This window comes from Balaenoptera borealis (genome assembly GCF_965194805.1).
Source record: "Balaenoptera borealis genome assembly, chromosome: 7".
Taxonomy (NCBI): Eukaryota; Metazoa; Chordata; class Mammalia; order Artiodactyla; family Balaenopteridae; genus Balaenoptera; species Balaenoptera borealis.
Window position 1 is genome coordinate 56,192,328 of NC_138864.1, and position 24,744 is coordinate 56,217,071.

Genomic DNA, 24,744 nt, shown 5'->3' on the forward strand with positions numbered 1-24,744 from the left:
GATAAGCAACAAGGATATATTGTACAGCACAGGGAAATATAACCATTATTTTATAATAACTTTATATGGAATATAATCTATAAAAATACTGAATCACTATATTGTACACCTGAAACTAATATTGTAAATCAACTATACTTTAATTTAAATAAATAAATATTCAAGCAATGAAAAAAAACTGCACATGTAGTAGTCACATACTATGACTTAATTCAACTAAGAATGCATTGCTAATTAAAACAAAACCACCATTTCAATTTCCTTCCTATAACTTAAATGTATTTGTTTGCTAAATATATCTGATGGCTGGTCAATTTCCTAAATTTTAAAGACAATAGCTGGATGAAGAATATTATGAGGTGATTTTCTTTACACATGATGATCCATACATAATGCTAAGACACTTCCACCAAGTCAATTCACTTGACATTAGATTATGTGGAGTTTTCAGATGTGAGGTTTTATTTTGAGAGTTCATAACATCTCTGATACCAGTAGAGGGTGAGATTAAGAGTAAGGAGCCAAGGCTCATCATAGCAGAATTTCTTTCCCTCTGAACAAAAGGAGAAAATTAATGAGCCAAGAGGTACAAGAGTGAACAGGATGGGGAGCAGGGAGGCACAGTAAAGGTACAGATGGGGTCACACACATATACAATCCTCTATTTTATGAGAAAATACTCCTGATCGTCAGTGTGATGTGACTACTATTTTCAAAAATCTGAAAATTGGCATCAGTGTCTACAAATTGCATTGCATGTGTTCAAGAGACATTTTTAATAAGGTACCCCAGATTAGACATAACCTTAGGAATCACTTTGCTTTGTGTTTAACAAGTTTTTTCCTTTTGTAATGCTGATATAAGAATTTGGTTATTTGGGGATCAGTAAGCCATAGTGGAAAAGGTTTGGATTAAAAATTAGGGCACTTGAGGCACATGGAATGGTCTCCAGGATAGATCATATGCTAGGCCACAAAACGAGACTCAACAGATTTAAGAAGATTGAAATCATATCAAGCATCTTTCCTGACCACAATGGTATGAGACCAGAAATCAACTGGAAAAAAAAAAAAAAAAAACCTTGCAAAATCCCAAACAAGTGGAGTCTAAACAATATGTTACTAAACAACCAATGGGTCACTGAAGAAATTAAAAAGAAATTTTTAAAAAGTGGGAAACAAATGAAAATGGAAACACAGCAATCCAAAATCTATGGGATGCAATAAAAGCAGTTCTAAGAGGGAATTTAATAGCAATACAAGCCTATCTCAGGAAACAAGAAAAATCTCAAATAAACAACCTAACCTTACACCTAAACTAGGAAAAGAAGAATAAACAAAATGCAAAGTTAGTAGAAGTAAACACATAATAAAGATTGTAAAAGAAATAAATGAAATAGAGACTAAAAGAATAATAGAATAAATCAATGAAACTAAGAGCTGGTTCTTTGAAAAGATAAACAAAATTGATAAAGCTTTAGCCAGAGTCATCAAGAAAAAAAGAGAGAGGGCCCAAATAAATGAAATCAGATGTGAAAAGGGAGAAGTTACAATCAACACAATAGAAATACAAAAAATCACAGGAGATTACTATGAAACATTACACACCAACAATTTGGGCAATGTAGAAGAAAGGGGTAAATTCCTAGAAGCATAAAATCTCCCAAGACTGAATCAGAAAGAAATAGAAAATATGAACAGACTGATTACTAGTAATGAAATTGAATCAGTAATTTTTTTTTTTTAATTCCCAACAAAAAAAGTCCAGGACCAGAGAGCTTTGGTAGGTGAATTCTACAAACATTTAAAGAAGAGTTAATACCTATCCTTCCCAAACCATCCAAAAATTGAAGAGGAAATAATGCTTCTGAACTCATTCTATGAGGCCAGCAACATCTTGATACCAAAACCAGCAAAGACATCACACACAAAAAAGAAAAGAATATTACAGGTCAATATCACTGATGAACATAGATGGCAAAATCCTCAACAAAATGTTAGCAAATCAAGTTCAACAATATATTAAAAGGATCATATACCATGATCAAGTGGGATTTATCTCAGGGATGCAAGGACAGTTCAGTATCCACAAATCAACCAATGTGATACATCACATTAAGAAACTGAAGAATAAAAACCATATGCTCATCTCAGTAGATGCAGAAAAAGCTTTGGACAAAATTCAACATTCATTTATAATTAAAAATTCTCAATAAAGTAGGTATAGGGGGACCATACCTCAACATAATAAGGGCCATATATGACAAACCCACAGCCAACATTCATACTCAATGGTGAAAAGCTTAAAGCATTTCCTCTATGAACAATACAAAAATGCCTATTCTTGCCACTTTTTTTCAACATGGTACTGGAAGTCCTACCCACAGCAATCAGACAAGGAAAAGAAATAAAAGGAATCCAAGTTGGAAAGGAAGAAGTAAAACTGCCATTATTTGCAGATGACATTATACTATATATAGAAAACCCTAAAGATGCTACCAAAAAATGATTAGAACTAATAAATGAATTCATTAAAGTTGCAGGATACAAAATTAATATATAGAAATCTGATTCATTTCTATACACTAATAACAAATTATCAGAAAGAAAAATTAAGAAAACAATCCTATTTACATTTGGATCAAAAAGAATAAAATACCTAGGAATAAATCTAACCGAAGAAGCAAAAGTCTTGTACTCTGAAAACTATAAGACACTGATGAAAGACTGAAGGTGACACAAATATACAATGCTCATGAACTGGAAAAAATAATATTGTTTAAATGGCCATATTATTGAAGGCAATCTACAGATTCAAAGCAATCCCTATCAAACTACCAATTGCATTTTTCACATAAATATAACATATAATTCTAAAATTTGTATGGAAACACAAAGACCCTGAATAGTCCAAACAATCTTGAGAAAGAAGAACAAAGCTAGAGATATCATGTGCCCTGATTTCCAACTATACTACAAAGCTACAGTAATCAAAATAGTATGGTACTGGCACAAAAACAGACACATAGATCAATGGAACAGAACAGTGTCCAGAAATTAACCCCACTTATATGGTCATTTAATCTATGACAAAGGAAGCAATAATATACAGTGGGGAAAAGACAGCCTCTTTAATAAGTGGCTTTGGGAAAACTGGATAGCTACATGCAAAACAATCAAACTGGACTACCTTCTCACACTATATACAAAAATAAACTCAAAATGGATTAAGAGACTTACACATAAGACCTGAAAACATAAAACTCCTAGAAAAAAACATGGGCAGTATGCTCTTTTACATCAGCCTTAGCAATATTTTTTTACACCTGTCTCCTCAGGGAAGGGAAACAGAAGCAAACGTAAACAAATGGGACTACATCAAACTAAAAAGCTTTGCCTGATGAAGAAAACTATCAACAAAATGAAAAGGCTGCCTACAGAATGGCAAAAGATATTCACAAACGATATATCTGATAAGGGGTTAATATCCAAAAAATACAAATAACTCATACAACTCAACATCAATAAAACAAACAACACGATTAAAAAAATGGGCAGAGAACCTGAATAGACTTTTTTCAAAGAAGACATACACATGGCCAATAGACACATGAAAAGATGCTCAACATCACTACTCATCCTGGAAATGCAAATCAAAACCACAAAGAGATATCACCTCACACCTGTCAGAATGGCTATCATCAAAAAGACAACAAATAACAAGTGTTGGAAAGGATGTGGAGAAAAAAGAACCTTTGTGCACTGTTGGTGGGATTGTAAATTGGTACAGCCACTATGGGAAACAGTATGGAAGTTCCTCAAAAAATTAAAAATAGAACTGCCATATGATACAGCAATTTCACTTCTAAATATTTACCTAAAGAAAACAAAAGCACTAATTCAAAAAGATATATGCATGCCAATATTCACTGCAGCATTATTTACAATAGCCAGGATATGGAAGCAATGTAAGTGCCCACTGACAGGTGAATGGATAGAGAAGATGTGGTGTGTGTGTGTGTGTGTGTGTGTGTATATATATATATATATATATATATATATATATAATGGAATATTACTCAGCCTTAAGAAAAGTGAAATCTTGTCATTTGTGACATCATGGATGCATCTAGGGATATTATGCTAAGTGAAATAAGCATAAACAAATAAGCTGTATTTTAAAGAAACAAAGAGTGAAGGGTCTTCCTAGAGCCCATACAATGATTTGAACAGGGAAGTAAAGACTAATATCCATAAAATAAGGTCATCCATTTACAAAAGAATGGTATTAAACCAACTCAACAAATATTCACTGAGTTTGTAGTAAATAATAGTCAGTGGAAGGTGTGAATAAATCCTGACTTTAGGTTAATATATTATAAGTAGGACATAAATATGTTTGGGGGCACAGGGATGGATGTGCTTTTTTTCCCAACAAAACAAAAAATCCCACCAATATGGTGTTAAAATTAATGTGTTAATTTTATCACTTAGATGAGGGCTTTCTGCTTGACTCCAATATTTAAAAAAATAAAGGGACTTCCCTGGTGGCGCAGTGGTTAAGAATCCGCCTGCCAATGCAGGGGACACGGGTTTGAACCCTGGTCCGGGAAGATCCCACATGACGCAGAGCAACTAAGCCTATGCACCACAACTACTGAGTCTGTGCTCTAGAGCCCCTGTGCCACAACTACTGAGCCCACATGCCACAACTACTGAAGCCTGCATGACTAGAGCCTGTGCTCTGCAACAAGAGAAGCCACCTCAATGAGAAGCACACGCACCACAACAAAGAGTAGCCCCCACTGGCCACAACCAGAGAAAGCCCATGTGCAGCAATGAAGACCCAACAAAGCCATTAATAAATAAGTAAATAAATAAATTTAAAATAATATAAGTTGTAGCCCATGTCACTTGAATCATAATTTTGATTTTTATTTGACGCCAGATAAGCATCAAGTCATAACATATAATGTTCTAAAATTGGATGTTTAGGGGACTTCCCTGGTGGTGCAGTGGTTAAGAATCCTCCCGCCAATGCAGGGGCACAGGTTCAAGCCCTGGTCCAGGAAGATCCCACAAGCTGCGGAGCAACTAAACCCGTGCACCACAACTACTGAACCTGCACTGTAGAGCCTGTGAGCCACAGCTACTGAATTCGTGTGCCGCAACTACTGAAGCCCACGTGCCTAGAGCCGGTGCTCCCAACAAGAGAAGCCACCACAATGAGAAGCCCACGCACCACAATGAATAGTAGCCTCCGTTCGCCACAACTAGAGAAAGCCTGCACACAGCAACGAAGACCCAATGCAGCTAAAAATAAATAAATAAATAAATAAATAAATAAATTTATTTATTTAAAAAAAAACTTCAACGTTTATACAAATACTCAATAGTTAAAATGTTAATTGTACCATGATAGTGGGAAAACAAAGACACTTTTTCCAATACAAAAGCTTACATTCCTTGGATATAGTATTAGAAGCATAGAGGGGTTTGTGGGAGGGTTTTTTTTCTTCTCCACAAAGATGAAACCTCACAAATCTGCGCTATAGAGAAAGCAAGATAAGGAATTTTTTTATTTGAGTCCAAAAATAACAGTAATATATTTATTTAAATAATTTAAGCTAAAATTTAAATCACTATTGCTGGAGGAACCTATGATCTATAAAATAACAACAAGAAGTTTCTAACTTCTGGTTTTAATAAGAATTGATCTTCACTGGGCATTTTCAGTGTGTTAGGCACTGTACTCTACAGGTACTTTATAATCAATATTTGGTGTTATCTCCGTAAGAACTCTATGATGTAGGTATTATATTATGTAGATATATCTCTCTTTCTCACTTTGTTTTTTACATCTTTAGACAGTTTAAGTACTTTCCCAAGAGCACACTCTTAATAAGTTTCAGAGCCATGATTTCAGCCTGAGCTCCTGTCTCTAAAATCAGACCTCTCCATCATAAGCAGTAACATACTGAATCACCTCCATTCCACCATTGGGGAGCAGTGCTAGTAGAAAGAAAATCAAATAGAATTTAAAGGGCTTCCTAGGTTGTCATATATTATGATTTAATGAAATACAAATCATGACAATTTGCTACATAACTAGCATCAACAAGGCAAAGTTTAGAAGGCAAAACACCAGATCCCAAGAATCAAAACATAGAATTTCTTGGATATATGTATATGTATAACTAATTCACTTTGCTGTACAGCAGAAACTAACACAACACTGTAAATCAACTATACTCCAATAAAAATTTTAAAAACACACACAAAACATAGAATTTCTGTTCTCACTTATCCCTACTGATTTATGAATTAATCTCAAAGAGCTTGACTCACAGCTTGTGCATACGCTTTTCAATTCATCCAATAGGAATTGTGATAAATATCTCCCACCTACCATATAGGAAGGTTCTGAAAATTAGTAATGTTTGAAAAGATTTAATTTCTCTTGAGAAAGAAGCTGTGAGATACTGTATATTTTTATCCCAAACAACTAAATTGAGTACCAATGAAAATTCATTTAAAAGGGTTAGAATTGTCCCTTTATAGCATGTGAAACTAAGAATTAAAAATTAAAGGATAAAGTCATAACCCATTAGTAAGAGATGCTCAATGCTAGGCTAGCAAAGCTTAAATATCAACCACACTCAAAGAATCTGAAAGAAAATTTGCTTGAAAGGCTGGCTATCTGCTGGTCCAATTAAATATCTTTAAGATACAGATTTTGTTCTACTATGATATTTACCCATGACCTACATTTACATTATTAGATGTCTTAATTTTTATTTTTTCCTATTGACTCTATTGAGATTTTAGCATTAAAATCTCAACTTTGTTAACAGAGGGAAGACATTCTATAAAACAATACTTATATTTATGTTCTTGCATGCTTAATTATAAGAATCCATCTATGTTTTCATGCTTTGTTGTAAAATAATTTTTAAATATAATTATAACTTATTTTTCCTTCTCTGATTTTAAATTTTCTCATTCAAAATCTCTGTTAACTTTAGAGCTCTAAAAAAGGAATCTTACACCAAGACAATGGAATATAATTCAGCACTAAAAAGAAATGATCTATCAAAGGCATGAAAAGAGATGGAGGAAACTTAAATGTATATTGCTAAGTAAATAAAGCCAATCTGAAAAGACTACCTACTGTACAATTCCAACTATATGACATTCTGGATAAAGCAAAATCATGGAGACAGTAAAAAGATCAGTAGCTGTCAAAGATTATGGAGGAGGGAGGGATGAACAGGCAGAGTGCAGAGGATTTTTAGGGCAGTGAAAGAAACTATTCAGTATATGATTATGGTGGGTACATGTCATTATACATTTGCCAAAACCCATAGAATGTACAATACCAAGAATGAACCATAATGTAAAGTATGGACTTAGAGTAATAATGATGTGTCAATGTTGGTTCATCAATTTCAACAAATGGACTACTCTGGGGCTGGTGGTGTGGGGGGGGCGGTGTTCATAGTAGGAGAGGCTGGGGGAGGTTGTGGAGGGGGTATATGGGAAATCTCTGTACCTTCCTCTCAATTTTGCCATGAACCTAAAACTGCTCTATAAAATAAAGTCTGGGGGACTTCCCCGGTGGCACAGTGGTTGGGAGTCCGCCTGCCAACGCAGGGTACATGGGTTCAAGCCCTGGTCCAGGAAGATCCCATATGCCAGGGAGCAACTAAGCTCATGTGCCACAACTACTGAGCCTGTGCTCTAGAGCCCGCGAGCCACAACTACTGAGCCCACGTGCCGCAACTACTGAAGCCCACGCACCTACAGCCCGTGCTCCACAACAAGAGAAGCCATTACAATAAGTCCGCGCACCACAACAAAGAGTAGCCTCCGCTCACCGCAATTAGACAAAGCGTGTGTGCAGCAACGAAGACTCAACGCAGCCAAAAATAAATAAATAAATAAATTTATTTTTTAAAAAATAAAGTCTGTTGAAGAATTTTTTTAAAGGAATCTAAAACAAGTCTTGTGTTCCTCATTTAGAAGATTTGTCTTACTTTTCATTTCTATATCATATTATTTTATTAACAGTGAATCAAAAATGCTCTGGCCCTAAGCTATTTTCAACAGAGGTGAAAAGAAACTCGATTCCTCCATTATTTATATATTTAGTGAAAAAAAAAATGAATAAATGGAAGGAAAGTAAAGAAAACCTACTATCCATCAAAGTGAATGTGTTGCTCACCTTTTAAGGTGCTATAATTTGGCCTGGTCACTAGGGATCCACTTAGTGTCCTGGAAGAAGTAATTAAATAAATGGGCCCTTGTGGCCCAAAGAAGCTAATAGAGCTGCCTTTTCAATAATAAAACATACCATTTCATCCTGACAACATAGCAGTTAATTTCTAATCTGAAAAATAGGAGCTGCCAGGCTTGGCTGTGTTGTTCCTTTCAGATATGCTGCTGATGACTCAGAATTATAGTTTTTTAGCCAACTTACCTATATTCAATTTTAAACTCTTCACTGAGTTTAGATGAAATGGAAAATGTGAAGATGCACGAGATCTGCTTTTTCTAAGCTTCCGACGCCATTCCCTTAATACCGCACATGATAATTTTCTGCTTTTATGTCTTTATGTATTTAATTGACTCTGTTTTACAGAGTAGCAGCCACCTCTGCATTCCAGTCTTGGCTAGTGCAACACTGGGTAAGTAACTTGAACTTCTGGGGCCTCAGGAGGACTAGATGAGTTATTTGGTTATTTCCAAACTTAAAAATCATAAAACTATCATAAAATCATATTAAATCCTAAAGATTGCCTCTGGAACAACATTCCACACCCATTTACGTGACTGATTTCTTCTCATTCTTCAGGTCTATATGATGCCCTTCAGAGAGGACTTCTCTGACTACCCAATCCACAGTATCACATACGTAAATAACAGATGACCCCTGAACAACACAGGTTTGAATTTCACAAGTCTACTTACACACAAATTTTTTTAATAAGTATATTAGAAAAATGTTTGGAGATTTGTGACAATTTGAAAAAACTCACAGACAAAGCACATGGCCTAGAAATATCAAAAATTAGGAAAAAGGTATGTCATGAATGTATAAAATATATAGATAGATACTAGTCTATAATTTACTAACATAAAACATATACAAATCTATTATAAAAAGCTAAAATTTATCAAACTTACGCACACAAACACTTACAGACCGTACATGGCGCCATTTGCAGTTGAGAGAAATGTAAACAAACATAAAGTCATTATTAAAATCATTATTAAAAATCCGCTTAAAATGCCATATGACACTAATCCTCTCCAACTGAGCAGTTTGTCTCTCCAGTAAATTGCCTACCACAGTAAAAAGTAAAAAGTGATCACAGTAAAAAGTGATCTCTCATGGTTCTTGCTTGTTTTTTATTTAGTCCAATACCATAAGCCCTGGATAACACCATGGGACCCATATGACACACCACTAGTGATGCTGGAAGTACTCCCAAGAAGCAGAGAAGTCATGATGTTACAAGAAAGAGTTGAGTTGCTTGATATGTACTGTAGAGTGAGCTCGGCAGCTGCGGTTGCCTGCCATTTCAAGATAAATGAATCCAGCGTAAGGACCACTGTTTTTTTTGTGTATTTTTTTAAAATTTATTTATGTTATTTATTTATTTTTGGCTGCATTGGGTCTTTGTTGCTGTGCGCGGGCTTTCTCTAGTTGCGGTGAGCGGGCTTCTCATTGCAGTGGCTTCTCTTGTTGCAGAGCACGGGCTCTAGGCACCCGGGCTTCAGGAGTTGTGGCTCCTGGGCTCTGGAGCGCAGGCTCAGAAGTTGTGGTGCATGGGCTTAGTTGCTCCGTGGCATGTGGGATCTTCCCGGACCAGGGCTCGCACCTGTGTCCCCTGCATTGGCAGGAGGATTCTTAACCACTGAGCCATCAGGGAAGCCCTTTTTTTTTTTTTTAAAAAAAAAAAAAGGAAACTTGTGAAGCCATCACTGCAGCTATGCCAGCAGCAATGAAAAACCTTGCACTTTTGGCAAAAATACCTTCTAATCTTGTACTGAAAATGCAGACATGCAGGTGCAGGATTGCTATAAGAAAGGTATACCTATATACACTAATATGTTTCTAGAAAAGCAAAATCATTATATGACGACTTAAAGCAAAATGAAGGTGAAGGATCTAAAGCTGGAGAATTTAATGCCAACAAAGGATGGTTTGATAGTTTTATAAAGAGGTTTGGCTTAAAAAATGTCAAGATAACAGGATAAACAGCTTCTGCAGACCAAGAGGCAGTAGACGAGTTTCCAGATGCCATTAAGAAAATCACTGAGGAGAAAAGCTATCTGCCTGAACAGGTTTTTAATGCAGACCAAAGTGCCCTATTCTGGAAAAAAATGCCACAAAGGACATTTATTAGTAACGAAGAGAAGCAAGCACCAGGATTTAAGGCATAAGGGATAGGCTAACTCTACTATTTTGTGTAAATGCAGTCACGTTTGTGATCAGGTCTACCTTTATCTGTAAAGCTACTAATCTCCGAGCCTTGAAGGGAAAAGATAAACACCAGCTGCCAGACTTCTGGTTGTACAACAAGAAGGCCTAGACAGTGCGAACCCTTTTTCTGGATTGGTTGCATTGATGCTTTGTCCCTAAAGACAGGAAGTATCTTACCAGTAAGGGATTGCCTTTTCAAGTTCTTTTGATATTGGACAACGCCCTGGGTCACCCAGAACCCCATGAGTTCAACACCAAAGGCATCAAAGTGGTCTACTTGCCCCCAAACACATCTTTATTTCAGCCTGCAGATCAGGGGGTCATAAGGAGTTTTAAGACTCATTACACATGGTATTCTAGGGAAAGGCTTTTCAATGCTGTGGCAGAAAACCCTGATAGAGAGAACATCGTAAAAGTCTGGAAGGATTACACCATTGAAGATGCCATCTTTGTTAATAGAAAGAGCTATGAAAGCCATCAAGCCCAAAATAATAAATTCCTGCTTGAGAAAACTGTGTTCAGAGGTTATGCATGACAGCACAAGATTTACAACAGAGCCTATCAAGGAAATCATGAAAGAGATTGTGGTTATGGCAAAACAGGTGGCCATAACCTGTTTCAAGGATTTCAAGGTATGGATCTTGAAGAAATTCAACAGCTTATAGACAACACACCAGAAGAATTAACAGAAGATGACTTGATGGAGATGAGTGCTTCTGAACCAATATCAGAGGATGAAGAAGTCGTAGAAGAAGCAGTGCCAGAAAAAGACTGATGTTAGACAATAATTGGAAGAGTTCCAATTATCCAAGACTGCTTTGACTTCTTTTTATGACATGGACCCTTCCATGATACAGGCGCTGAAACTAAAGCAAATGGTAGAAGAAGGACTGGTACCATATAGAAACATTTTTAGAGAAATGAAAAAGCAAAAAAGTCAGGCAGAAATTACAGTGTATTTCTATAAAGTTACACCAAGTGTACCTGCCTCTCCTTCCTCCCCTTCCACCTCCTCCACCTCTTCTGCCTCTGCCACCCCTGAGACAGCAAGACCAGCCCCTCCTCTCCCTCCTCCTCCTCAGCCTACTCAACATGAAGATGATGAGGATGAAAACATTTTAAATGATACACTTCCACTTCATGAAGAGTAAGTAATTATCATGCCGTACAGTTAATAAATGTATCTGTTGGGTACGTGTGTGTCTTCGTGTGAAAATCTAGTAACTGTACAGCAAGAACTGTATGAGACATTTTTGTGCCGTCATCATCATTGCCTAAGTATTCATCATGTAGAACATCATGTGCAAGACCTGTATTGAAGTGGATAGCCTAACTTGACATAGGCATAAGGTGAGTGATGTTTAATATAAAATTAACATGTTAGTTTTCTAACACTGTTTTACAACTTTCAAAGAATTACATTACCATACAGTATGCCTCTCTCTCTTATAATTAGAGAAACTGCATGTCAGCCTATCATCACAGGTAAGTGGTTTTTTGAAAAATGTAACAATGTTTCCAAAAATGTACTATGAACATGGTAATAATGTATCCCATAAAAACTGTATTCAATTATTTCATTAATGTATAGGCTAGGCTACTGTGAAGAAGTTGTATCGATTATACTAGCAATCATATTGCTGCTTCTTCGTTATCAATGCGTGAATAACGGTATACCTGTAAATAAGTATGAATTTCTTTTTTACATTACCATTTTTTGATGTCTAGTATTAGTAATATGTATAACATCTACAGTGTTTTTTATCTTATAAGACAGCATTGACATAGGTAATGACAGAATATTCATCTTCTTAAACAGATGATATAAACTTATTGTATCAATAAATACAGTACAGTACTATAAATGTATTTTTTTATGATTTTTGTAATAACATTTTATTTTCTCTAGCATACTTTATTATAAGAATACAGTATATAATACATGTAACATACAAAATGTGTGTTAACAGTTTATGTTACAGGTAAGGCTTCTGGTCAACAGTAGGCTATTAGTAGTTAAGATCTGGGGTAGTCAAAAGTTATATGCAGATTTCTGACTGTGGCAGAGGTCAGTGCCCCTAACCTCCTCATTGTTCAGGGGTCAACTACATACACATGCACACACAGAACACATCCATACATATACATACACACAAACACACAGGGACATGCACACACACATATGCACACACTTAATTGCCAAGACCAGTTACTCTGGGCACTTTTCCTTCATGGTTCATGAAAATATTTAATTATGTTGTTTACCTGTGTACTTATTTCTTTTCTGTCTTTCCTACAGAAATATAAGCTCCCTGAAGGCTGAGGGTCCATATATCTTACCCAGAGATGTATTGCTGGAGACTGGTACAGTGCCTGGCTGATGGACGGCCCTCAAATATTTATTAAATGTATGAGATAAACATAAAACCACATTGAAATTTAAATTTTGTTTTTATAATATATGCAATCTGTGAGGAATCCATGTCAGCAAAATGCACGTGTGGATGTGTGCGATGTGTATAATGCATTAAAAGCATTATAATGACTGTTTATTAAACAATTTCTATGTGTCAGCACTAAATAAATGTTCAAGATGAATAAATGAATGAATCCTAGAATTTCAGTGCACCACCATAATCAGGTGAACCAAAACAGAATTCTAAAGACTAAGCTGTAATCAAACCACATTGCCTTAATTTCGGCTTAAGTTTCTTAACATGAAGTCATCAGTTTTAACCTTTGTTTCCTTTCATGTACATTATGCTATACATATGGACAAAAATTTACAAGATAGTTAATCAGATAGCTAATCAACTCTAGGGTGAATGGGCCATTCTCTTTGGTTGCATATTTTTAAGGCTAAAAATCCATACTCATAACATTTTTAATTTATCTAATAGAATTTTTAAATTTTAACATGTACAAATAAATGAGCAAAACAAAAATGTCAAGAAGCCAAAAATAATCTCTGAAATTATATGGAAACAGTAATTATAAAACCATCAATGGGGCTTCCCTGGTGGCGCAGTGGTTGAGAATCTGCCTGCCAACGCAGGGGACACGGGTTCGAGCCCTGGTCTGGGAGGATCCCACATGCCGCGGAGCAACTACGCCCGTGAGCCACAGCTACTGAGCCTGCGCGTCTGGAGCTTGTGCTCCGCAACAAGAGGCCGCGACAGTGAGAGGCCTGCGCACCGCGATGAAGAGAGGCCCCCGCTTGCCGCAACTAGAGAAAGCCCTTGCACAGAAACGAAGACCCAACACAGCCAAAAATAAATTAATTAATTAATTTAAAAAATTAAAAAAAAAAAAAACCATCAATTTTATATAACTTTATATTCTGGGTTTATTCTCACAGAGATGCAATCAGAAAGGAAAAAAATATAGTGAAATAATGAATAAAGCAGAGGACACTCACTAATTCACTAATTTTTCAGCCCATCACTAAACTGATCAACAGCTGAATACACAGATTCACTGGTTATTTTATGTGTACTTTAAAAAAATCATGAAAAATATTTTTACTGCCTTCTATATCAGCGCCACTTTATAAAGAGAAGACACTTGGTTTCTAATACTTTTCATATCCTCCTTCACAGAAACAAATCTCTTACTATCTTATTTTTGCTTCCAATGAGAACACAGCTGTCTTTTATTAGAGATGTTTAGCTTACTGACTGTATATAGGTGGAATTTTACATGCTTAACAGAAGATTTTAATACAGTTTTAGCTCCTGCTTGAGATAAATCAAACTCAAACTGACAAATAAGCAACTGTGTCTGCAAGAAGTGGGGGCTGTCTAATTTAAAACTCCAAGAAGCTGAGAAAGCCTTCGGTCTCAGGTTGCACAAAATACACATTTTATTCAGCAAGACATGATACTTGATTGCAGAGTCATTCTTTTTTGAATTCACTAGATGCACCTGAGACTAATCTAAAGCTACAGTTTATTAATAAAATTAGCCAGAAATAGAGAAAGAAAAACTAGTAATATACGTAGTATCATTTATCAATTGCTTTAGAAATTTTATGTAAACATCTTCCAATCTTAAACGACTTACCTGGTTCCCTTGTTCTCATATTTCTGTTCTATTGTACTTGGTGCCAAGCTCTTTTTTTCGTATAGTCCAAACATTTTCCTGATTATTACCGTGCATGATTATGAATAAATGCAAAGCAGTTTAAGATTATGCAGGGGGAAATGGTTGATGCACGCATTACACTTCATAGACCTAGCTTACGACCATTCTGCTGCTTAACGAAAAATTCAGAGTATTTGTTGCAATAGCTTCATTCTTCAATGGAGTTATTCTTTTTTTTTGCCTTTCCAGATTAATTACCTGTAGTAATACTGGGCCCTTCTGGTTGTCTACAGATGTATTCATCCCTATGATAACCTGTTTTACACTCTTTTTTTAAAAAAATCACTGGTAAAAATTTCTGCTTGATCAAAATTGGTAAAAATAAAATATTTGGTAACTAACATAGTAATAACTGATTTAAGCAAAAATTATCAGTAAACGTTACAGCCTCTGGGCAAAAGTTAGTTGGGGAATAGGACCTAAGTATCTCCTCTTGGTTTACATATTAGTTAGCAAAGGGAATGGCATCTTTAAGTAGAGACAGTTGCAGACACCTCCTAATGAAAGTAGTAAAGTTAGCATCACCAATAATGAGATAAACTGACATTGTGTGACATGAGGTCATATCCTTGAGAAGGACAACACCATGTAGACAGTACACCTGACAGGAATGCACAACCTGAATCTAATCATGAGGAAACAATCAAACACAAATTCAGGGATGTTATACAAAATAACTGGCCTGTTATTTTCAAAACGTCATGAAAAAAACAAAAGGATTGATGGGCTGGTCCAGATTAAAAGAGACTAAAGAGACACAATAACTAAGCGCAATATGTAATTCTGGATTGATGCCGAGAAGGGAAAAAGGGTATTTTGTTCTATTTGTTTGTTTTTCTCTAAAAATAGTTCTATTAGAACTATTGGAAAAATCTGAATATGGACTGTATATTAGGTAATTTGTGCTGTATTAATGTTAAATTTCCTGAATTTTATAATTAATCTGTATTAAATGAAATGAATACATGAGGCTGTAAGGACATATATGCTTCAAGTATTTAGGGGTGAAGAGTCATGACATCTTCAACTTACTCTCAAATAATTCAGCATGATTAGGTAGATACATATAGATAGATGATAATTATGCATATTCATAAAGAGATAAAATGTGAGAAAATATTGATAAATCTAGGTGAAATGTACACGGGTATTCTAGAATTCAGTAAAGCTTCTTTAATTTTTCTGAAGGTTTGAAATTTTTCAAAATTAAAAAGTAAAACTAATAAGAATTTCTGCAAGTCATATCACAACGACAAAAGCATCAATATTCTTTAAAAAAAAAAGGAGGAAATCAAGGTTTAAAAAAATTAAGCATTCCACAATCGAGTGGACTTATTACCTTCCTTCAACATTGAACTATATTGTCAACGCGCTTGTTTTTCTGTAAGGGTTTAAGAATTTTCCATTTGTTCAGTCTGGTATATATGTCTATCAGTCTAAAGTAAGGTACCTTCTTAACTGCTGAAATTTCTTCTACTTTTGCCATAGTTAGCCAGTTATAGATTGTACTTTAGAGTCACAAACTTGAACACTTGAGACACTTTTCAAATTTTTTTTCTTGCTTATAACTCAGCTTAATTTTTTTTTAAAAAAACCTTTTTCTCTCATGGAGAAAGTACTGCTTTTTAAATACAAAAATAAAGTTTGGTTATCAGTTTTATGTCTTTACAGAATCTTCTTTTACCCCCACCCATCCATCTCTCAATTCCAATTGCGTGTGTGTATGTCAGTTTCTATCCATTTAAAGGGAAGCCGTTGATATATTGCTATATTCTTGATCTGTTGATATATTCCTGGTCCGCTTCCTCCATCCTAATCTTCACTTTGACCTAAGTTTCTGAAGAAAAACACCTTTAATAATTCTACTTCTTTACTCTTCTACTCAAGTCTAACTCCTTGTCACTTCTTTGCTAACTTTTCTGTGAATCCTTATAAATTACGTTAATCATGAAAAGCAAATATTTCATTCCGGGAAAATCTCTGTTATTTTCTTCTTTCGCATTTTGGGGTCAATAAAGAATGGATGAGAAATATGCAAAGAGAATCGCAATATGCTCTCTTCCCAAGAGCCAATTATTATACTAGAATGTTTTACTTGATAAAGGCAAAAGGAAAGGACTTCAGTTTCAGCTGGATTCATTATAAAGATGAAAACTGCCCCAAACAGTAATACTCATGCAATTAGGAGATGGAACAAATGACCAGTAGACCCCAAAGTAAAGTGTAGACCCCTACACTTTTCTATAAACTCCAACCTCCAACCAGTGATGTTTGAAAAGAGATCCCCTAATCCTTAGCACCATAATGTAAAAGCTTTCTCATTATACTGAGAGGAGGTCATGCTCCCTAGATCTAAAAAAAGAAAAAAGTTCTTTTCAAATTCTCAATGTTAATTTTTCTGTTGTTAAAAGAGATATAATGACATAATCCATGAAAGCTACTAGCACAGTATCTGGCACGTGACCAACACCCTGTAAATGTTAGAGAGTATTAATTTTTGTTATTTTTCACGCTGTCTACCCTCAGAAGCATTTTTCTTTCTATCCCCTTGCATTTTTGATAGCTCAAGCACCAAAAGCAGAGAAATCTATATAGTCCTGATATTCAGCAAGTATCATTTACCAAATTTGGAGCCATAACTTGAATTTTCCACGTCTGTATCAACAAGCTGCATAACTAGTCACCCAAAACTTGCAATTTCAGCAAACTTAGTGACCGTTTAGCTCTTTTGCTAGCATAGAAACTTGGCAGGCTTTCTATGTGTCAGATTGTAGTCTGTTCTGTTTCGCATAAGACTAGCAGACTGTTGCCATAATAGCTCCGAATTTGTTCCCACCTTTCTGTACTCACCCCTTCCTTCAGTGTAAGCCCTCGGGTAATTCCACACTCACTTTGGTCTGGACTTGGCCATGTGATTTGCTTTAACCAATGTGACAGCAGTAAATGTGACACAGCAGAGACTTAAAAATTGCTTGCACATTGGGACTGGCCCTCTCTGGCTGATCTTGGAACCCCTGCCATCACCACTGCTTGAACAAGCCCAGGCTAGCCAGCTTGATAATGAGAGACACGTGGCCCAGTCTCCCTGTTGCCCCTCAGCAGCCAGCCAACACCTGAAGTCAAGCCTCTTCTCTAACTGTCAATGACTGCAGATGTATGAGTGAGTCCAGCCAAGACCAGCCAAGTTCTGCCCTGCTGAACCTGCTCAGATTTTCCAGTACACGTGTCACAAATGATGGTTTTAAGCCACTAAGTGAGTGAGCACATGAGTGACACAAATGATTGTTTTAAGCCACTAAGTTTTGGAATGCTTTGTTTTGCTGCAACAAGAACTGATAAAGAAATTAGTACAAAGAAGTATGGTGCTTCTGTAACAAAAGCCCAAAACATGTGGCATTAGCTTTGGAATAGGTGGCTAGTGGAGGCTGGAAAAGCTGCAAAGAAACTATGCCGACTGGAAAAGTGGTGAGCGCAGTTAGCAGAGGCTATGAAAGGGATAAGGAAACCGCTATAGCAGGCTAGAAAAATAGTGACCTAAGTTACGTAGTTGTGAAATAATTAATAAAAACTTTGCCCGTAGTAGCTCATAAACTTCTGGATTTGGCTAGGGAGATCACCTCACAAAAAGCTAAACTTGTCAATTGGCTTCTTTTAGCTGCCTATGGCAAGGTACTGGAAAGGAGAGATGAGCTCAAGAAAATTCTTTCTGGAAGCAGAACTTAGGGGGACTATAGAGGGGCCAGGACATGCTGGGCAAAGAGTTAACTGTTCTTTATCTTCAATCTCCCCAGTCAGTAAAAAATTGTCAGAGTAATAAATAGCTTCAGGATAAAGATCAAATCAAAGTGTGACTATAAGTCCTTTGTTAAGAACTCTAAAATTTTTAAGGACATTTATAGTAGATACTCACAGATCAAAAAAAAAAACAATGACTTTCAAAATTCTTCAGGGTGCTTCCCCAGCAGCTTGACACACCCAAGAAAGAACGAAAACTGTATCTATAAGAATTGTGAATGTGGCTTCTAGACCTGAATCAGATTCATAGGAAGCTCTCAAAATGTTGAAGTCAATTACACTGATAAAAGCACAGCAATCCTGGGTTGAAAGAGACCACGTCAGCTCAAACTAAAAAGAGCCTCTGGGCCCCTCAAACTCCATAAGAATGAAGAAGGCTGAGGACGATATTCAGCTGCACACACAATCCATTTTTTATAAATAAGGTATGACATCTCAGAGGTCAGAGTAAAGAACTGTGAAGAACAATGGACGAGGGTACCACTCCCAGAGAGCTGTGAAAAAAACAACAGACTGGAGAAACACTCCCAGGAAGCTGAGGCTCAGCCTAATCAGGGAAAATTTCCTGATCCTGGAGTACAGGGGATCTGGCGGGCTCTGGCGGCACACACCTGGCAGGATTTCAGAATTTCTCTGGACCAGTGGCTGCTGTATGTCCCCCACTCTTCCCCTTTCAAATGGTTCTCCCTATTGTAGTTATCATGTTCTTAACTTAACACTGTATGTTGTAACTTATCTTTGTAGTGCAACGAGATAAAGAAGAGCTGCATCCAAAAACTTACTTCGGACATCATTATATATCAAGAGATCCTGGACTGTGAGCCTGATGTTGTGACTAGATGAAATTTAGGGGGTTTTAGGAGGGAGGAAATGTATTTTGCCTATGGAAGGGATATAAATCATCATGACAGGGGCCTTCTATGGTAGGTTATGGCAGTAAGACTCTAACTGTTCACACTTGCCTGTATCCATACCTTAGTTAGTTAGTCCTCTCCCACATGCTGGACTTGGCCATGTGACTTGTTTTAGCCAATGAGACAGTAGCAAAATGGACAGCACAGAACCTCGAAAAGTACTCAGACATAGCGGCTTGGCTATTTTGGCTTCTCTTAGAACCACCATGTGAACAAGCATAGGCTAGCCTGCTAGCTGATGAAAGATACATGACCTTCAATCGCCTTGATTACCCCAGCCAATAGCCAGTAACCCCTAGAAACAGAGCCAACTATATGACCAACAGCTGACCACAGACACATACATGAAACTAGTCAAGAACCACCCAGTGGAGCCCATCCAAATTGCCGACCAACAAATGTCAAGCTAAATAAATAAACAGTTTTTGTTTTAAACCACTAAATTTGTGGTGCAGAATAACATGGCAAAGAATAATGTTCTAGTTCACATCCAGCAAATTACAGTCTGCAGGCCAAATCTAGCCTGCTCCCTGTTTTGGTACAGCCTACAAATTAAGAATGGTTTTTACATTTGTAAATGGTTGAAAAAAATCAAAGGAAGAATATATTTCATGACATGTAAAAGTTTGGGAAACTCAAACTTCAGTGTCCATAATTAAATTTTATTGGAATGTAGCCACACCCATTTGTTTATCATTATCTATGGCTTCTTTTGCACTGCAACAGCAAAGTTAAATAGACAGAGACTATATTGCCTGTGTTGAGGAAGAATGTCCCCTGCCATATCAGTAAACAAAGGATGTTGCAGCCATCAAGCCCTCAGCCACTGCAGCCACCCCCAACCGTGCACCCTGAGGGGATTCAGGGTAAATAAAAGCAGGATACAGGTCCTAAATAGTTAAGGTACATATCAAAGGAAGGATTTCAATGAGCCCAGACTCTTGCATCTTCCCAGGCATAGAAAGATGCTAAATTCACTATCTTGTGGTGTCTGTTTTTCTTCAAATTTTTTTCAAAAGATTAACAGCAATCTTTTGATGTTCTGACTACCTGTTTTGTCTTGCTTTGTTTTGTTTTTGCAAAAACTCCTGTATATCCTGGCTCCTCCCTTACTTCTTCGGAACAGTCCCTCAGAACTAGCTGAGAGGCTGTCTCCCAGGCTTAAGTCCTCAGTATGTCCACTGAATAAAACATAATTCTCAACTTTTAGGTTGCACATTTTTGTTCCCACTAGATACCTGCAAGCCTAAAATATTTACTATCTGGCCCTTTACAGAAAAAGTTTGATGACCCCTGTTTTAGCTATAGTTCAGTTGTTTACACATGGTCAAAAATAACACTGCGAAAGTTTGGCATTAAGACGGAAGGTGACTGTTCCATGTCTTGGCAGCCCAGGCACAAGCTTCACGCTACCACCCACACCCACAGGACACCACCCATAGGTGGAGTTCAGTGAGATCCTATCAGAAGAGCAAGGGTACACCACAAATGACCAGAACCCTTCAGCAGTAAGTGAAAGTAGAAGGAGAAAAGGAAACAAGGCACAAGTGACCTAAGAGACCATGAGAGGAATCTGTGTTTGCTGTCACCAGCTTTTTTCGCCTCCTTACAATATAGCTGAAGCAACACAACTAGCAACAAAACTCCAACTTTAACAATTCAGCACAGTTATTTACTGTGAGAGGAAATCTAAGTTTACATCAAAAAAAGCAAGCAACTAAGATTTCTAAATATTATAATAAATTATAAATTTATAATAAATACATTTATAAATTATAATTTATAATAAATTATAAATATTCTGCAAGTACAGACATGGTGAAAGAGAGGGCAGTGGATTGGAAACAAATGACTAATGTAACTTTTATGGTCTTACCCTCATTATTTCCATGGTAGTATCTTTGCTTACTCATTTTCCCTCATGTTCTTTTTCCCTGGCTCTTCCTTTTGATTGCCCCAACAAAAGAAAACTGGTAATTGAAACTCATTAAACTTGAGTTTGACCAGCGATGAAGAAACCAGAAAAGTTACCAGTGGGTGCTCTAACTATATCCCTTCATAACTTCACTGGTCACTGATGATCCACTATTTTATGTATGGAAAACAGAGCCAGAAAGAGAACAGGTAGACATAAAATAAGAGAAAGAAAAACAGGAGGGAAATGAGAAAGAAAGGACAAAAACTAAAAAACAAACCCAAGAATCTATTCTGACCCCTTTACGTGTGCTAAGAAATAGACATACAAAGGAATTTCAGCTATCAGGAAGACAGGAACATCGTTCTCCACATTCCCTATTTTGGGAACTGCCTCCGATCTACAAGTACAATAGAATGGCTACAAATTAGGACCAAACTCACCAGGGACTTCAAAGCGTATTGGTCACTTAGGTTCCTGAAGCGTCCTCTGAGTTGGTACAGAACATCTGAAAAAAAAAAAAGAGGGGTAAGCTACTGATTGAAATTCCTACAACATTTGCCTTATTTTAAATTAGAGTTTTTGCTTATTTCTAATGACAGACCGAGGTAGGAGGGTGGGAGGAGCAGTCTGCCTGGATGCCTGTAACCAGGAGACTCGTTCGTAGCAAATTCAAAAACAAAATAAGAGTGAAAAAAAAAAATCTGCTTTTTATTATCACCCGGCACAGAAAATTCTAAATGATTCTAAATAAATGATAAAATAGTCCTTCCTACCCAAGCAAACTGTATTCTACTTCTTAGTATACTACTGCTTATTTTACCCAAAATTCTAAAAGGTTTCCACTCTTTTCATAGCCACTGACACTTTAAAGCCAGCCTCACACATACATCCAAAATCGTAAACAAACATAAACACTCCAAAAGCATGGACCAACAACTGAATTTTACTAGAGGTTTTCTGGGGTGGCTGAGAAAGGAGTTACATAATAGATGACACAACAAATCTTTAAAACTCTTTCCCTCCTACCCCGATCCCTTTTATCTTTCTTTGAAATCCCTCAGATTATCCTCCCTTTTCCTATCACCTGAAACTCCTTCTTTTTTCTCCTCAAACTCCAATCCCCCTTTAGTGTCTCTGTTCTTTTCTTATTTAAAGAAATTTATCCAATTTATATATTCACCCATTAGCCCCTCCACAAAACAAATAATAAACATGCTCCTGGGATTCTCTCCTTAGCCTAAGAAAGGACCAGGTAGGAAGAGGTTGTAAATAACTAATACTAATCTAAACCATCTAGTTGATAAAATAACAGTGTGGGTGACTACAGTTTAAAATATGTATAGGGCAAACTGCAACAGCTGTTTAAATACATTACAGAAAAACACAGAAGTAATAAAGTATGAATGGGAAGTATTTTCTAAGGGTATTTTTTAAATTTATATTACACCTTCTGCTATGAAGATAACATATATTTTACCCAAATTAGTTTAGCATTTGTGGTTTTCAATTTAATAACATCTATAATATCAAGGGAAAATTCCTGATAAATTGAAAGAAGACTTGCATTTTGACATTATATAAGCCATCTAAAGTGCTTGCCACAGAGTGTGTTCTTCTATATTCTCCCTCTTTGTAAAGTTGCTTATAGTGAAATTCTTCAGTAGTGAAGTGGAATAAATGGTCTAAATTGCTTCAGCACAGTTCAGCAAGGTTTCATTACACTTACTGAAGTATACTTTTACCTACAAGTATGTGCCAGTGTTAAGTGATGTACTTGTCATGCACCGCATGGGTGAAAAGTACTTATACTGAAATGCTCCCTTTCTGCTCTCCCGGAGTACAAGAATGGGAAATAAAACTGGGTTCCCTTCCCAAGGGTTAAAATGACCAGAAAACTCTGCTGGATGAAGTTTAGCTTCCCCTGATAATGCTTCCCTCCCCCCAAACCCCTACCCAGCATCAGGCTAAAAAAAAAGAGAAAAAAAAATAGAATTAAAAAGTCCGTTTTGCCAGGTTTTCATCAACACTTGGTCTATTTTCAAGATAGAAAACAAAACATCAATTCTAGACTATAGAAGTAGTAGCTGACCCATTTGGAAATGTGTTATCCCTTGTAGTGTATGCGAAATAGAATTCTCATAAGGTGCCATATATGCATATCTATGTTATTTTAGAATAGATGCTAAAATTATCAAATCCAAGTGATCTGCCAAAAGATAAATCTAACTCAGAACCCCAGTCTTTTATATATGAAAGGTCTAAAAATATGTTCCTGCTCTGTAGAGTTTTCATCAACCGACAATCAGAAATACATTACTGGGAGACCTTCAGGATGGCGGAGGAGTAACACGTGGAGATCACCTTCCTCCCCACAAATACATCAAAAATACATCTACATGTGGAACAACTCCTACAGAACACCTACTGAACGCTGGCAGAAGAACTCAGACTTCCCAAAACGCAAGAAACTCACCATGTACCTGGGTAGGGCAAAAGAAAAAAGAAAAAACACAGATAAAAGAATAGGGACGGGACCTGCACCTTGGGGAGGGAGCTGTGAAGGAGGAAAAGTTTCCACACACTAGGAAGCCCCTTCACTGGTGGATACGGGGGGTGGCAGGGAGAAGCTTTGGAGCCACAGAGGAGAGCACAGCAACAGGGGTGCGGAGGGCAAAGCAGAGAGATTCCAGCACAGAGGATCGGTGCCGACCAGCACTCACCAGCCTCAGAGGCTTGTCTGCTCACCCGCCGGGGCGGGCAGGGGCTGGGAGCTGAGGCTCAGGCTTCGGAGGTCGGATCCCAGGGAGAGGACTGGGGTTGGCAGTGTGAAAACAGCCCGAAGAGGCTAGTGCGCCACAGCTAGCCGGGAGGGAGTCTGGGAAAAAGTCTGGAACTGCCTAAGAGGCAAGAGACCATTGTTACGGGGTGCACAAGGAGAGGGGATTCAGAGCACCACCTAAACAAGCTCCAGAGACAGGCGCGAGCCGCGGCTATCAGTGCAGACCCCAGAGACGGTCATGAAACGCTAAGGCTGCGGCTGCAGCCACCAAGAAGCCTGTGAGCAAGCACAGGTCACTATCCACACCTCCCCCCCCAGAAGCCTGTGCAGCCCGCCACTGCCAGGGTCCCATGATCCAGGGACAACTTCCTGGGAGAACACATGGCGCACCTCAGGCTGTTGCAACAACACGCCAGCCTCTGCCGCCTTAGGTTCACCCGGCATTCCGTACCCCTCCCTCCCCCCGGCCTGAGTGAGCCAGAGCCACCTAATCAGCAGCTCCTTTAACCCCGTCCTGTCTGGGGGTGGGGGGAAGAGACGCCCTCAGGTGACCTACACGCAGAGACAGGGCCAAATCCAAAGCTGAACCCCAGGAGCACTGTGAACAAAGTAGAGAAAGGGAAAGCGCTCCCAGCAGCCTCAGGAACAGCAGATTAAATCTTCACAACCAACTTGATGTACCCTGCATCTCTGAATACCTAAATAGA

The 24,744-nt window shown here is 37.4% G+C and overlaps 1 long non-coding RNA gene across 1 annotated transcript in view; it reads right to left on the reverse strand.

Moving 5' to 3' along the window:
* Positions 1–24,744, reverse strand: part of LOC309631769 — a 551,953-nt gene that overhangs the window by 476,337 nt on the left and 50,872 nt on the right. Inside the window, exon 2 of the long non-coding RNA XR_014246515.1 lies at positions 21,699–21,763. This is a non-coding gene — a long non-coding RNA (uncharacterized lncRNA). The remainder of the gene's footprint in view (positions 1–21,698; positions 21,764–24,744) is intronic.